Here is a 13,972-nt window from a genome sequence, read left to right on the forward strand (position 1 = left end):
CAGTATGTTTTACTCATGCAAGTATTCTCTAAAGCTATGTTAAAGAGACTGCATTTGCTTGGAAACCTGCCTTTCTTTAAGATCCATGTCTATCATTTTATGGCCATTTTATGGACAACTCACCTTGTGCCAATGTTAACTCAAAATGCATGTTGTGGGTGAGGGCCTGGTGCCAGTCTCTGAGTTTTGAGACATTTCCTTTCTCTAATTAGCAGACTGCTAGTAGCTATATAACACACAGCTGAAGACTAGCAGGGGGGCACTCTTTATGCCCCCTTCTGATGTCTATGTCAGAAGCTTTGTCTCTCTTTTGTATATATATATATATATATATATATATATTTTTTTTTTTTTTTTTTTCTCATTAAACTTTTTTTAATGGGTCTCAAATTCTGTGACAGATTTTTGGTCAAGTTGTTTTCATTAAAAAGTACTGATTTTAAAAACTAATAACTTAAACTGCCACACACAAAACATATGGTCCACAAAAACATTCTCCTTTCTTTCTGAAGGTTTTACGATGCATTGTTATCATTAACCAGTCTTTTACTATTAAACTTAAATGGCCAATTGAGACAAACAGTTCTGAGACCGTTCTTCCACCACTGATTAAGGCTGGGGTGGCAGGTATTGGGGATAATATTCATTTAGCCTTCTGAGCTTTCTGGGCAGACTTGGTGACCTTGCCAGCTCCAGCTGCCTTCTTGTCAACTGCCTTGATGATACCCACAGCGACTGTCTGTCTCATGTCATGCACAGCAAAACGGCCCAGGGGAGGATAATCAGAGAAGCTCTCAACACACATGGGCTTGCCAGGAACCATATCAACAATGGCAGCATCACCAGATTTCAAGAATTTAGGGCCATCTTCCAGCTTTTTCCCAGAACGACGATCAATCTTCTCCTTCAGCTCAGCAAACTTGCAAGCGATGTGAGCTGTGTGACAATCCAGCACAGGTGCATATCCAGCACTGATTTGGCCTGGATGGTTCAAAATAATCACCTGAGCTGTGAAGCCAGCAGCTTCCATGGGTGGATCATTTTTGCTGTCACCAGCCACATTGCCACGACGGACATCTTTGACAGACACGTTCTTGACATTGAAGCCCACATTGTCCCCAGGAAGGGCTTCACTCAATGCTTCATGGTGCATTTCTACAGACTTCACTTCAGTTGTTACATTGACTGGAGCAAAGGTGGCCACCATGCCAGGTTTGAGAAAACCAGTCTCCACACGACCCACAGGGACAGTACCAATACCACCAATTTTATAGACATCCTTGAGAGGCAAACGCAAGGGTTTGTCAGTTGGGTGAGTTGGTGGCAGGATGCAATCCAGAGCTTCAAGCAGGGTGGTTCCACTGCCATTGCCGTCCTTATGGGTGACTTTCCATCCCTTGAACCATGGCATGTTAGCACTTGGCTCCAGCATGTTGTCACCATTCCAGCCAGAAATTGGCACAAATGCTACTGTGTCAGGGTTCTAGCCAATTTTCTTAATGTAGGTGCTGACTTCCTTAACAATTTCCTCATATCTCTTCTGGCTATAGGGTGGCTCAGTGGAATCCATTTTGTTAACGCCAACAATTAGTTGTTTCACACCCAGAGTGTAAGCCAGTAGGGCATGCTCACAGGTCTGCCTGTTCTTGGAGATACCTGCTTCAAATTCACCAACACCAGCAGAAACAATCAGGACAGCACACACCTCAGCCTGGGGTGTGCCTGTAATCATGTTTTTGATGAAGTCTCTGTGTCCTGGCGCATCAATGATGGTAACATAGTACTTGCTGGTCTCAAATTTCCACAGGGAGATATCAATGGTGATACCATGCTCATGTTCAGCTTTCAGTTTGTCCAAGACCCAGGCATATTTGAAGGAGCCCTTTCCCATCTCGGCAGCCTCCTTCTCGAACTTCTCAATTGTTCTCTTGTCGATCCCGCCACATTTGTAGATCAGATGGCCAGTCGTGGTAGACTTCCCTGAATCTATGTGCCCAATGACAATGATGTTGATGTGGGTCTTCTTGTTTCCCATTTTGGCTTAGGTTTAATGGTGGTTTTCACGACACCTGTGTCCTGGTGGCAAACCCGTTGCGAAAAAGCTCTCTTTTATATTTTAATAAAACTTTATTACACAAAAGCTCTGAGCGATCAAGCCTCGTCACTGGCCCCGGAATGAATTCCTCTCCTCCGAAGGCCAAGAATCCCAGCATCTTTGGTGGTTCAGCAACAATCTTTCATCTTGGGGGCTTGTCCGAGATGCTTTAGGACAAGGTAAGGATGCTTGGAGCTCTAGTTCTTTGTTCTCCTAGCAAAGACATTTTCTGCTGTACTTTACTAACTCTATGGTGTGCTTGTGTGAATGAATGACACGCCCCTCTCAAAGCAAGTAAGGAGCCCTGCTCTGCGGTTCTGTGGTGACCTCATATGGCTTATGGCAGAAACCCTGTTGGGGGGTTATACTGACCTGCCAATGCCAAGAGACACCCAACCTCCCTGAGAGGGGAGCAGCCAGAAATGGGCAGAGCATGTGGAGCGAACTCTCATTTCTTGGTCAAACTTTCCAGTCTCTCTGACCATTTCTATAACTTCTTGGGGATTAGAACTACTAACCTAATCTGTCAAATCATAGACTTTTCAAGGGACTGTTACTGTGTACTGTTACTTAGGTCCCAAACTTAGATTGGTAGTCAGGAAGCACCCAGCCCTGCTAGGAGTCAGAGGTCACAAGCTAGATGGAGCTCTAGCTCTAAGAGCACCTCTCAGGTTAAAGGTTACTCAGATAGGAAGTACATGGGCTCCTTCCTTTGGTAACATCTCTTAGTGGACCAGAGGAGGCTCTTCAGTGGCTTTTGTCCCAATTCCTCAGGTATTCTTTCTGTGGAATCTGTGGGAATGAACTGGAAGGACTGGCCCTAATAACTTGAGGACAAAAATCACTTATTCTTCACTGGCCAGCCCTTCACCATCTCTTTTTCTATCACTTATACTGGTGTGGTGATGCTCGGAAGGAACAAACATCTTGGTTTTATGTTCATACTGGTCTTATTGTGGTCAGGAATATACTCAGGGTTGTGCACAGGCACTCAGGAGACAAATGTTTCCCTCAGCAGTCTTAGCTTGGGAGGCATTCTGGAACATTACTCTGATTGAACCCCAGGTGGCATCAGAGGCAAGCAAGATTTTAATGGTGAGGAACTGGACACTAGTCTGGGATGAAATGAAGTCTACCCCTGCTGCATCTCCACCCCACCTTGGTTGTAGAACTGGGAGGGACGAATATGGCACCTGTATCGGTAAGGGACAGACTAAGTCCGACCAGGGAAGGAAAGCTCTGGTGTAAAGTCTGTCTACATCCCTATCTAGAGCAGGGAGGGACGCCTCCGGTAGAAAGATGGTGCTGGTCGCTTTTTTTCTCTCTTACAGAAGGGAGCTAACAATTCCAGCTTCACTCCTTTGAACTGTATCCTAGAAAACTGGGATAGATTTGATCCCCAGAACTTAGAGAAGAAACTCCTGATCTTCCTATGTGATACTGCATGGCTACGGTGTCCATTGGAGGATGGTGAATGGTGGCTGGTTGGAGGGTCTCTTAATTATAATACTGTTTTACAATTAAACAGGTTATGTAGAAAAAAAGGGAAATGGGTAGAAGTAGCATATGTGTTTCCCTTTATCTCTCTGCGAGACATGCCAGACTTGTGTCCTAAGGGTGCAGATTTGGGTGTGAAACCTTCAGCCCCTTCCTGTCCTCTTACTTGCCCCTGTATCTGGGACTTCCAGCTGAATAGGCTGAGAATCAACCCTTCTAGGAGGGATTGATTTCAAACAGCCCCAACTGTGGTCAAGACTATATCTATCTATCTAGATAGAAGTCTTTATGGGACTAACTTTACTTTATGACATTACCTGCAAAGATGTATGTCCCGGGACAGATGCTATCTCCTGACTCAAGAGCTCAAGTTTTGGGGAAAGTGGTTGCCTATGGAGATGAATGGCTTGGTAATGAATCAGTAGGGAAGAAGGAGGATGAGATAGCCACCCTCCCCACTGGGAATCAGATGGTCCCAACTATAGAACAAGATTGGGATGAAAACATGGCTAAAGGAAGATGGGATCAGAGTCATTTTGTCAGATGTATACTTGAAGGACTCAGGCAAGTGCGTGCTAAGAGTTTAAACTATGCCACATTGGCCAACATAGAACAGGAAGAGAAGGAACCTCCTGGTAAATTCCTAGATAGACCGAGAGAAGCCCTTCCAGATTCACTGAGATTGATCCTGAAAGTGAAGAAGGAAGAGTGATCTTAAAAGATATACTTCTCACTCAGTTGGCTCCAGATATCCGCCGTAAGCTATTAAAATAGGCCTATGGACCAAATCAGTCTTTAGATAATCTGTTGCAACTGGCTCAGACAGTCTACGGTAGGGAATATGAAGAAAAGAAAGAAAGGCAGAGAAAGACAAAGAACAGATGGAAGCCCTTGTAATGGCTGTCAGACTGTTGTTAAACAGCCTGAGAAAAATGCCCAGAGGGACCCAGGTGAAAAGGGATGGGCTTGCTATTACTGTGGAATGGAGGGGCACCTCAAGTGGGATTGCTCTCAGACAATCTAAGCCACCCTGGGTTCCATGTCTGGTCTGCAAGGGACCACACTGGAGGAAAGACTGCCCCCAGAGGAGTAGGTTTCAGGGGTTGGACTCTCAAGACAATCAGGACTGAAGGAGCCCAGGGGTCCCCACACAAGCTCCCATCCTAATTACACCTGAGGAACCCTGGGTATTAATAACTGTGGGGGGCCAATCCATCAATTTCTTTTTGGACACTGGGGCAACTTACTCTGTGCTTACTGAAGTCCCTGGCCCACTTTCTCCCTGATCCGCTTCTATAATGGGATTGTTTTGACTAGCCAAATGTTATTATTTCAATCGTCCTCTAAGCCTCAACTGGGGCTCTGTGCTATTTTCACACAAGTTTCTGATTGTGCCAGAGTCTCCCTCACCCTTTTGGGGAGGGATATACTGAGCAAGATCCATTGTCTGAAATTCCTAAATGAGCCAAATACTTTTCAGTATGCTTTCTAGAATTAAACCTGTATTAAATCATCCCCTACCTATGACTTTGAGACAGTTGAGAGGATTTTGGGGTATCATAGGCTACTGCAGCATTTGGATTCTGGGTTATGGGGAACTTGCCCAGCCTTTATATAAACTTATATCTGAAACTCAATAAGCCCAACCAACAAACTGGTTTGGTCTCCAGATAGTCAAAAGGCTTTTAAGGCTCTTCAGACTGCTTTCCTGCAAGCTCCCACTTTGAGCTTGCCCACAGGGTCAGAATTTAATTTGTCACTGAAAGAAAAGGTACGGCCGTGAGAGTTTTGACACAAGCCAGAGGGCCTCACCAGAAGCCTATAGGAGTGGAATCTTAAACTCTAAGGTTAATATTTGGATGACAGACAGTAGGATTCTTAAAAATCAGTCATTGTTATTAGAAAGACCAATAACTAAGCTTAAAGTTTGTGGAAATTTACGTCCTGCCACTTTCCTTCCTGAAAAGGAAAATGAAATATCAGATCGTGGTTGTTCCCAATTTCTAACTTCAAACTATGTAGCTCCAGAAGATCTGATGGATACCCCATTAGACAATCCTGACATGGAAGTATTTACAGATGGCAGTTCTTTTGTTCGGGATGGGAAGAGTAAGCAGGTTATGCCGTGGTGATAGCTGAACAGGCTTTAGAAGCAAAATCTCTCCCCCAGGGAACAAGTGCTCAGCTAGCAGAGCTCGTAGCTCAGACCCGAGCTCTAGAGTTAAGCAAAGGGCAGCAAGTAAATATCTACACTGATTCTAAGTATGCTTATTTGACTTTACATGCTCATGCTTCAATATGGAAAGAAAGATAGCTTCAAATGGCAACGGGAGAACCTATTAAGCATTTCTGAGAGATTGAGAGACTTTTAACTGCTATAAATTGTCCTAAAGAAGTAGCTTTATGCATTGCAAAGGGCACAGCAGGGATGGGAGTAAAGTAGCTGAAGGTAATCAGCTGGCTGACTGTCAAGCCAGAAAAGCAGCACTTTACCAACCTCTTTACTGCAGACGGCTTTGATTTGGACAGGTCCTGTGGAACAGGAAAAACTACAATATACTGAGGAAGAATTAGAAAGATATGAGAAAAGAGGAACAAAGATTACTGATAAAGGATGGTTACAGTCTGGGGATGGACAATTAATAATTCCTGAAAATGCTCAATGAAAAAGTCTTCCTAAAGCCTTGGAATTAACTAATTATGTAACTCAGCTCTCAACTCTTCAACAGGCATTAAAGGAACTCCAGGAGGTGACTCCTGACCCAGCCTCTGAGTCAAGCAAGCCTCTAGTTGAGCCAGGAACCAAGGTCCTGATAAAAACATTGGGATCTGGGGGTCAATCCCTCGAGCCCCTCTGAAGGCCCTTACAGGTTATCTTTCTTCTCCCACCACTGTCAAGGTGCCAGGGATTGATTCGTGGGTGCACCACACTCGAGTGAAGAGGTGGTACCCTTACTGGGACTCAGTGACGTCATTTTATGTCTTTACTTTCTATGCTCTAACTTTGTACTTTTCAGATGGGCCTGATAATCTATGTGGGCCTGCTTCTGCTGACTCCAAAAATCCTGAGTCTGCCATTTGATCCTGAAGACAATGCCTTCCTGTCCTGGGCTCACTCCTATGCTGCATTCCACAATTGGTCTAACTGTTGGGTCTGTGGACCACTCCCTTCTTCATCAGTGGAAGACTTCCTGTGGTGCGCATCTCCACTTTAGAGAAAGGACTTTCTTCAAGTCTGTGGCTACCTTCAATAACAACAATCATATGTGATGCCTCTTATTAATCTGATGGCATCTAAAAATCCTAAAATGGACTGGTACAACAATTTGTACTTTAACTATGGACATAATGTGACTTTCAACTTTCCTTATTGTTCTGTTTTTGCTGTTTGTTTCCTGCCTCTGTAACTGTGTAGCTGGATTTGTTTCTAGTTGCATGAAGGCTTTTAAGTTACAAATGGTTGCTCAAACCATTTCCTGGTTCCAAATAGAGAAAGGAATATGTCAAGGCTGTATAATGTCACCCTGCTTATTTAACTTATACAGAGTACATCATGAGAAGTGCTGGGCTAGATGAAGCACAAGCTGGAATCAAGATTGCTGGGAGAAATATCAATATCCTCAGATATGTAGATGACACCACCCTTATGGAAGAAAGAGAAGAACTAAAGAGCCTCTTGATAAAACTGAAAGAGGAGAGTGAAAAAGTTGGGTTAAAACTTAAGATTAGGAAAACGAAGATCATGGCATCTGGCCCCATCACTTCATGGCAAACAGATGGGGAAACAGTGGAAACAGTGACAGACTTTATTTTGGGGGGGCTCCAGAATCACTGCACAAGGTGACTGCAGCCATGAAATTACAACACACTTGCTCCTTGGAAGAAAAACTCTGACCAACCTAGACAGCATATTAAAAAGCAGAGATATTACTTTGCCAACAAAGGTCCATCTAGTCAAGGCTATGGTTTTTCCGGTAGTCATGTATGGATGTGAGGGTTGGACTATAAAGAAAGCTGAGCACTTAAGAATTGATGCTTTTGAACTGTGGTGTTGGAGAAGACTCTTGAGAGTCCCTTGGACTGCAAGGAGATCCAACCAGTCCATCCTAAAGGAAATCAGTTCTGAATATCCCTTGCAAAGACTGATGTTGAAGCTGAAGCTCCAATACTTTGGCCATCTGATGCAAAGAGCTGACTCATTGGTAAAGACCCTGATGCTGGGAAAGGTTGAAAGCAGGAGGAGAAGGGGATGACAGAGGATGAGATGATTGGATGGCATCACCGACCCAATGGACATGAGTTTGAGCAAGCTCCAGGAGTTGGTGATAGACAGGGAAGCCTGGTGTGCTACAGTCCATGGGGTGGCAAAGAGTCGAACACTACTGCACAACTGAACTGATACAAATTTATTTATTTATTTATATATTTTTTGCTTGTGAGCAACAGAAATTTATTTCTCACAGTTCTGGAAGCTAGAGGTACAAGATCAGGGTAGCAGTATGGCCAGATTAGACCCTTTTCTTTTTAAATTAATTAATTAATTAATTAATTAATTTTACTTTACAACATTGTATTGGTTTTGCCATACATTGACTTGACTCCGCCATGGGTGTACATGTGTTCCCCATCCTGAACCCCGCCTCCCACCTCTCTCCCCATCCCATCCCTCTGAATGATCCCAGTGTATCAGCCCCAAGCACCCTGTATCATGCATCGAACCTGGACTGGCAATTCATTTCACATATGATAATTTACATGTTTCAATGCCATTCTCCCATATCATCCCACCCTTGCCCTCTCCCACAGACCAAAAGACTGTTCAATACATCTGTGTCTCTCTTGCTGTCTCGCATACAGGGTTATTGTTACCATCTTTCTTTCTTTTTTTTATTTTTATTTCTTTTTCATTTATTTTTATTAGTTGGAGGCTAATTACTTCACAACATTGCAGTGGGTTTTGTCATACATTGACATGAATCAGCCACGGAGTTACATGTATTCTCCATCCCGATCCCCCCCTCCCACCTCCCTCTCCACCCGATTCCTCTGGGTCTTCCCAGTGCACCAGGCCGGAGCACTTGTCTCATGCATCCAGCCTGGGCTGGTGATCTGTTTCACTATAGATAATATACATGCTGTTCTCTCAAAGCATCCCACCCTCGCCTTCTCCCACAGAGTCCAAAAGTCTGTTCTGTACATCTGTGTCTCTTTTTCTGTTTTGCATATAGGGTTATCATTACCATCTTTCTAAATTCCATACATATGCGTTAGTATACTGTATTGGTGTTTTTCTTTCTGGCTTACTTCACTCTGTATAATGGGCTCCAGTTTCATCCACCTTATTAGAACTGATTCAAATGAATTCTTTTTAATGGCTGAGTAATATTCCATGGTGTATATGTACCACAGCTTCCTTATTCATTCATCTGCTGATGGGCATCTAGGTTGCTTCCATGTCCTGGCTATTATAAACAGTGCTGCAATGAACATTGGGGTGCACGTGTCTCTTTCAATTCTGGTTTCCTCAGTGTGTATGCCCAGCAGTGGGATTGCTGGGTCATATGGCAGTTCTATTTCCAGTTTTTTAAGGAATCTCCACACTGTTCTCCATAGTGGCTGTACGAGTTTGCATTCTCAGCAACAGCATAAGAGGGTTCCCTTTTCTCCACACCCTCTCCAGCATTTATTGCTTGTAGACTTTTGGATAGCAGCCGTCCTGACTGGCGTGTAATGGTACCTCATTGTGGTTTTGATTTGCATTTCTCTGATAATGAGTGATGTTGAGCATCTTTTCATGTGTTTGTTAGCCATCTGTATGTCTTCTTTGGAGAAATGTCTGTTTAGTTCTTTGGCCTACTTTTTGATTGGGTCATTTATTTTTCTGGAATTGAGCTGCAGGAGTTGCTTGTATATTTTTGAGATTAATTCTTTGTCCATTGCTTCATTTGCTATTATTTTCTCCCATTCTGAAGGCTGTCTTTTCACCTTGCTTATAGTTTCCTTTGTTGTGCAGAAGCTTTTAATTTTAATTAGGTCCCATTTGTTTATTTTTGCTTTTATTTCCAATATTCTGGGAGGTGGGTCATAGAGGATCCTGCTGTGGTTTATGTCAGAGAGTGTTTTGCCTATGTTCTCCTCTAGGAGTTTTATAGTTTCTGGCCTTACATTTAGATCTTTAATCCATTTTGAGTTTATTTTTGTGTATGGTGTTAGAAAGTGTTCTAGTTTCATTCTTTTACACGTGGTTGACCAGTTTTCCCAGCACCACTTGTTAAAGAGATTGTCTTCTCTCCATTGTATATCCTTGCCTCCTTTGTCAAAGACAAGGTGTCCATAGGTGTGTGGATTTATCTCTGGGCTTTCTATTTTGTTCCATTGATCTACATTTCTGTCTTTGTGCCAGTAACACACTGTCTTGATGACTGTGGCTTTGTAGTAGAGCCTGAAGTCAGGCAGGTTGATTCCTCCAGTTCCATTCTTCTTTCTCAAGATTGCTTTGGCTATTCGAGGTCTTTTGTATTTTCATACAAATTGTGAAATTATTTGTTCTAGTTCTCTGAAAAATACTGTTGGAAAGTGAAGGGTTGGAAAAAGATATTCCATGCAAATAGAGACCAAAGGAAAACAGGAGTAGCAATACTCATATCAGATAAAATAGACTTTAAAACAAAGGCTGTGAAAAGAGACAAAGTTGGACACTACATAATGATCAAAGGATCAATCCAAGAAGAAGATATAACAATCACAAATATATATGCACCCAACATAGGAGCACCACAATATGTAAGACAAATGCTAACAAGTATGAAAAGAGAAATTAACTATAACACAGTAATAGTGGGAGACTTTAATACTCCACTCACACCTATGGATAGATCAACTCAACAGAATATTAACAAGGAAACACAAACTTTATATGATACAATAGACCAGTTAGACCTAATTGATGTCTATAGGACATTTCACCCCCAAACAATGAATTTCACCTTTTTCTCAAGCGCACATGGAACCTTCTCCAGGATAGATCACATCCTGGGCCATAAATCTAGCCTTGGTAAATTCAAAAAATTGAAATCATTCCAAGCATTTTTTCTGACCACAATGCAGTAAGATTAGATGTCAATTACAGGAGAAAAACTATTAAAAATTCCAACATATGGAGGCTGAACAACATGGTGCTGAATAACCAACAAATTACCAAAGAAATAAAAAAAGAAATAAAAATATGCATAGAAATGAATGAAAATGGAAACAGAACAACCCAAAACCTATGGGACACTGTAAAAGCAGTGCTAAAGGGAAGGTTCATAGCAATACAGGCTTACCTCAAGAAACAAGAAAAAAGTCAAATAAATAACCTAACTCTACACCTAAAGCAACTTGAAAAGGAAGACATTATGGTACAAATTTAAAAAGAGGTTTCTTTAAAAATTCTGTGTTGCCTTGATGACCCCTAGTTCCACCTGAAGTTAACTTTTCTCAAACCTTGAGCTAATCAATGCATTTTTCTTATAGAAATGTTTGTCTTAAGCTATGTTAATGAACTATTTATTTACCCTAATCTCTGTCTTCAAGTAGGTTCCGCCTAAGACTCAGAACCAACTTGACAAACCAGTATGTTTACTCATGCAAATGTTCTCTTAAGCTATGTTAATGAGACTGTATTTGCTTGGAAACCCGCCTTTCTTTAAGATTCCTATCTATCATTTTATGGCCTTGGACAACTCACCTGGTGCCAATGTTATCTTTAAATGCATGTTGTTGGTGAGGGGCCTGATGCCAGTCTCTGAGTTTTGAAACATTTTCTTTCTCTAATTAGCAGACTGCTAGTAGCTATATAACATCTGGCTAAAGACTAGCAGGGGGGCACTCTTTCTGCCCCCTTCTGATGTCTATGTCAGAAGCTTTCTCTGTCTCTTTTATACTTTAATAAAACTTGATTACACAAAAACTCTGAGTGATCAAGCCTTGTCACTGGCCCCGGATTGAATTCCTCTCCTTTGGAGGCCAAGAATCCCGGCATCTTTCATGGTTTAGCAACAACCTCTCATTATGTACCCTAAAGACTTGTAGTTATGAAATTTTCAATTATTTTTTTTAATAGTAAAAAACAGAATGAGGAGTGAATATGGGAACTAACATAAATCTTAATTGTCAATTGCAACCAAATTTAGGGACCATTCACCAAAAGTGTGGGGCAACTCTGGCCTTGGCAACAGGCTCGTGACAGTGACAGTGATGAACATTTGGTAAATTCTTTCATAGATGGAAAAGTTCCCAGGCTAGCTGCGGGTCTGGAGACCCTGGAGACTGGGGATAAGAAGGGTGTGGCAGAAGGCGTAGTTATGCACAGTCTCCCTATTTTCAGGTGCAGATGTGGTTAAAGAGTCATTCACCAAACCAGCGCTCACTGGGGTCTGTGTACCAGAGACTGTGCTCAGTGCCAGCGCGCAATTGTTCTCTGCCCTCAAGTGTTCACTGTCAGATGAGTTATAAATACATCAGTTTTTTCCACGTGTAGTAAGAATGATGTTTAAATGTATATAAATATTTGATAAAATGAAGGCCATGAGCAAAAAATACTGGTTGCTACCTGAATGTTGTTTTTAGAGCTTGAGGATTGATTATCCTATTGTCATTAATCATCTTTTCTTACTCTATCTCCCTCCAGCCATGTAAGAGACTTTCTACTTAAATTTTCCATTTTTCTTGTTTCCTCTTCTTGTGTATTAAAATAACAGACAAATAATTCCCCAAGGTACTCCTTGTGTGTTTATGGGATGACTTGAAGGAGGCAATATGGAGTGATGGAGTGTGGGGGCACACATGATGGTGAATTTTGGGGTTTGGAGTGATGCTAATTGGTTTAAAAATATATTTGTGCAACTAAATGTTTGTGAGAACTCGGACAAATTACTTCCTTCTCTAAGCCTCAGTTTTCTCACCTATAACATGGAAACAATAATAATAGTCTTATTATTAAATGATAATAATAGATCTCCTAGGGATGTTGTGAGGACTGAAGAAAACAGGTCGTGTGAAGGCTTTGCAACGGTGTCTGTTGTAAGCAACCCATGGATGTTCACCCTTTTAGTATATGTGCTGCCAAAGCGAGCACAGATGTTCACCCTTTTAGATGTGCAAGAAAAATATAGGAGGCAACAAGGAAAACTTTGGTAAAATAGGGAAGTTTGGTGGAAAATTGAAATATTTTAAAAAGACAATTTAGAATAAAAGATATCAATTTAGAAACTATAGCACCTTAAATCATGAAGTCTCTAGAAAAGTTCAACCATTTCATTTATAAGCTTCAAAGAACTTAGAGTGAGAAGCCCTCAGTCTCAGAGCTGGTGAAGGCAGAGCTAGAACTCACGTGCTGCCCAGGTTCTAGATGACTGTCATCATCTCCCACCCGGACTGTAGTGTCTGCTTCTGAAGGGATGCAATACCGGACCATGGGATGAGAGGTTCCACTGCTGTACACGGGTTTCCATTGTCCAGCACTGGGTGCTGTGGTTTGTTAGTCTCTGCTTTACCCTGGCTACTTTCTGATGGTTGGCCTGGAGAAGGAGAAAGCTCTGGAATGTGAGCTCTAGAACTGTAACATGTTACTTAGAAGGCAACTAAAATGTTGACAGATTTTCAGGAAGCATGATCAGAGTAAGTTGCATCCATAGGTGATTATATTTTCTGGAGACCCTCCATTCTAGTAATAGATAAATACTGTGCTAATGTGAGCAGCCCTAAAAATCATGTCTCAGAGGTCTAGAGGTTTAAGGGAATGCAATATATTAATATTATAATTATCTAGATACAATAAGTAACAGAAAGGTACCATATACTATAAGCCTGTGGCAATTTTAGGGAATTAGAATTCAAAAAGAGTTAGGCTTCCCTGGTAGGTCAACTGGTACAGAATCCGCCTTCAATGCAGGACACCTGGGTTTGATCCTTGGGTTGGGAAGATCCTCTGGAGAAGGGATAGTCTATCTACTCCAGTATTCTTGCCTGGAGAATCCCATGGACAGAGGAGCCTGGCTGGCTACGGTTCATAGGGTTGCAAAGAGTTGGACACGACTGGAGTGACTTAGTACGCATGCGTATGTATATTCAATATCACATGTAATACACATTTATTAAATAATAAACTCAGTGTAATGCACACAGAAGCTACTTAAAATTTACTTATTGATTGAGAAATGAGTAGTTTTTGTATCTTGAGATGGAGGGGAAGGCAGTTTTCCTATTTTCAGGACTGTCTAGGTTGTACCTCCTAGAGGGGTAGCCCCGAGGCCACTGTCCATGTCTAAGAGCCTTCCAGGACTGCTCTGTGGGGCTGTCCCACAGCCCACAGCTCCACGGTTTCTCCCCAGTGATGCT

At 42.1% G+C, this 13,972-nt stretch overlaps 1 pseudogene across 1 annotated transcript; it reads right to left on the reverse strand.

Annotated features, from left to right (window-relative positions):
• Nucleotides 1-503: 503 nt before the first annotated feature.
• On the reverse strand, nt 504-2,083 carry LOC122684896 (annotated as a pseudogene). Its single transcript, XR_006338188.1, has one exon. The product of XR_006338188.1 is annotated as an elongation factor 1-alpha 1-like (transcript).
• Nucleotides 2,084-13,972: the final 11,889 nt, after the last annotated feature.

The sequence above is a fragment of the Cervus elaphus genome, chromosome 27 (genome assembly GCF_910594005.1).
Source record: "Cervus elaphus chromosome 27, mCerEla1.1, whole genome shotgun sequence".
Taxonomy (NCBI): domain Eukaryota; kingdom Metazoa; phylum Chordata; class Mammalia; order Artiodactyla; family Cervidae; genus Cervus; species Cervus elaphus.